The sequence below is a fragment of the Charadrius vociferus genome, unplaced genomic scaffold (genome assembly GCF_000708025.1).
Source record: "Charadrius vociferus isolate BGI_N301 unplaced genomic scaffold, ASM70802v2 scaffold90, whole genome shotgun sequence".
Taxonomy (NCBI): Eukaryota; Metazoa; Chordata; class Aves; order Charadriiformes; family Charadriidae; genus Charadrius; species Charadrius vociferus.
In genome coordinates, this window is record NW_009647222.1 from 10,465,450 (window position 1) to 10,468,821 (window position 3,372).

Sequence of the window (3,372 nt, forward strand, 5' to 3'; positions counted from 1 at the left end):
GACAGACTGCAGGGAGGGAGAGGTGTTATCAAAGCTTGATTCCCTTTTGGATTCTCTCCCGCTTCGTGCTACCCAGCTCTTCCTCCTGCCCTTTAAATATTTGGCAGCAAAGTACCATGTGTTGGGATTATCCTACTGTAAGGCCATCTCTTGTGTACGGATTTTTTTGAATCAGTAGAAGACACCATGAAAATGGCTTAGTGACTTTTCACAATGACTGGGAAGGGGAATTCATTTTCTGTCAGTATTACATTATATGTCAAGTAACAACCACAAAGAACTAGCTGACAATTCATCATTTGGAGGATTTGTTTGTTGGTTTGTTTTTTTTTTCTTAGTGTGAATTCTGTCCTTTTGGGAGGAAGAAGTAAACTAGAATTTCTATCCAGAGATGAAGAGCAGAATGGCAATCTTATTTCCATTGCCCAAACCGTATCAGTCTAACATGGAGCAAGACACCTGTTTTCCTTTGGTCCCCCTGCTGAGCTGGTTGCAGTAGCTGTTGGTTGTGGTTCCCTTGGCATAGATTATGGCCTTCTAAAACTGGGTTGATACCAAAACGGATTCTATTAAATGTCTCATATTTCCAGTTGATGTCTTACATAGTCCCTGAGCCAAAACTCTCAGATGCTATACCTGACTTCGACTTTTGGAGGTGAGGCAAGTGACTATTGTGTGTGGAAACAATGAATTGATCTACCAGCCAATAGAGCTTTCTATCCAGAGCTGTGAGGCTCCTCCAGATGGTGAGCTGGATCATTAGAAATAGAGCAAACATGGCATCCCTGGGCTAAGGTTAGCCTTCAAGAAAGTATAAGCAGAAACAGAAATGGGGTCAAACCATAGTTCTCACTAGTATTGGGCTATGTTGCTCTGTTAAGAATAAAAAGCAAATTGAAATGTTAAGGTGGAAGGAATTTTCACAAAAATTTCTGGCAAACTACTGAATGAAGTCCCTTCTTTGACTCTAAATGAACAGTACATTGTCTATGAGAAAAAAGAATATTTTATGCATTTCCTCAATCATGAACCAGGGCATATAATGGTGGAAGTTTAAAAAAAAAATTGGTTTTCATCCTGTGCTGTTTCTTTTGAAAGCAGCAAGATTTAAATGGCCACTATGCAGAGGAAGAAAATCCCCTTTGATGTTTGTGCAAAGAAGTGTGCAAGAAGTCCAGGCCAGGGATGAAATTTGGAAAACTTTGTCCCTTACTCCACTAAGTAATTCCACCTAAGTAGCACTAATAACATGCCAGCACTAACGTGAGCATACAGGAATCGGCTCAAAGGATGAGGCTCCAGTGCTCCCTGCCTGCATGGACCCATTCCTGTTATTTCCTAAATGGCAGGCTTGGTTTTGATCTCTACATCGAAGCGCAGCAATGTTTTGGGTTGTGGGGGTTTTTTTTGTAAAGAAATATTTATCTCTTCTAATAAGCTGCTTCTTCTCCAGAAAACTTCTTAAGCTGTATCTCCCTTTCATCACCAAAGCAGGAAAGATGCTTTCATCTTCCATCTCTAGTTATACTTCTCTCACTTCATCTTTAAAAAAGCAAAAAAATCCCCTTTCAGTAGCAATGCTGTTCAGAACTTTGTTGGGCAATTCTTTGCCCTTGGTAATCTCCCTGTCTCCTGAAAGCAAACAGGTAAACCCTCTAATTTGAAATGGATGTGATAAAATATCTGTGCTCAGCTTGTGGGAAGCACAAAGATAAATATACTCTGCAATATTGGCCCGCACCACCTAACAACTGCAGAATAGAGGATGTAAACCACAAAGCAGGGAATCTCTCAAGATAGGAAAGTAGCAAAGATTGTCTTTACAACCTTGATAATTATTTTGTTTTACCCCTGAGACAGAAAGAAAGAAAGAAACCAACCACATAAAATGGCTGGGGAATCTGAAAGCACCTTTGCAGCGCCAAGGGCAGCCAGGCTAATTCGGATTGTAACAAAGGGAACGTTGTCGATTTCATTTTTCCACGTTGAAAGAATAATTTAAAAAATGTTAAAGCGCATGCAGATGTTCAACTTCTTTGGCCTAAATTATGTATTTCAGTAAGATCATAAATACTTTTCTTCTGTAGTTGCATTATTGTGGAGCTTCTCCTCCGGGATGCCTAAGACTTTGCAGGTGGTAAGTGAAGGAGGTGCCCCATTTCCCTAATCACTGTGAAGCACTAAGGGCATCTCGAAGATGCTACAGCACTGAAAAGAATAGCAAAAGAAATAGCCTATTGGTGTTACTCATGCAGGTTTCTTTACCTTCAAGAGACACCGTATTTGTAACTGTTTGTCTACCTCTAAACAGTTTTTCTATAGGGTTGGGGCTTTTTTTCTGTTTGCTGTTGTTTATCCTATGTCTCGTACATAAGGGTTAGCTATACAAATGACACGGACACAGCTCTTTTCTTAGTATCTTTTAATCAAAATCTTGTAGACCAGAAGAAAATCTTTTCCGGTTTAAAGTGCATACTTTTCCTAACACTTAGAATTCTAATTTTGGCTGTACTTTATTATTTTGGTTTATGCCAGACCAGGACAAACTGTGCAAACCTGTCGCTGAACCAAAATAAACTACGAGCTGAACCAAAATAAACTTGGTTTCAACCAAAATAAGCACCCAGGCAGCCTTTTGCACAGGTTTGCCTGAATCTGTTTAAAATCATACATCTTGGTAGACCTCGTTTAAATGAGATACTTAAAAGTGAAAGTCCTGAGCCTAAGGTGGGCTCTGGATTTCATTGCAGTATCGGCACCTGACTACAGACAGGACAGCTAAAAATGCAACAGCAAAAAATGGGGAGAAAATTAAGACAGAATGATCCGGGTTTATAAACTAGGTAGTTATTAATAGCATCATTTAATTTTTTTTTCCTACTAGGGAGTGTTTTCTATATATTCTTGTCTTGCAGCTAAACAATGCTTCCTTGCCACTCCTGCAAGTTTTTTTTCCTCCTCTGAAGCCACAGTGCCTGTGACCTTGTAGTCAGGAAATACCAGCTGAGCCTTTTCTAGCCTCAGTGTAAATAGCTGAATTCAGTGCTGTTAAATTTTTTTGGCTTTGTTTTAAAAGATTTATAGACATCAGAACGTTAGGGTGTATGTAAACACTGAGATCAGTTCAACTGTCCTTATCTTTTTGTTTAATAAATACAGTGTTAACTCTGCTTTGTCAGGTTGGGGTATGTGAATGCACGTGCGTGAGAGGAAATTCAATGAGCTGCAGTGCTGAGAGCAGCAGATTATTTTTTGCTCTTCTCTGACCAAATAGCTGTGATTACAGTTCATACACACACACACCCCCACCCCCCCCAACCCCAAAAAAAGTACAGGCTGTTAATGCACGTCAGACTCTGGACTTGCAGTTTG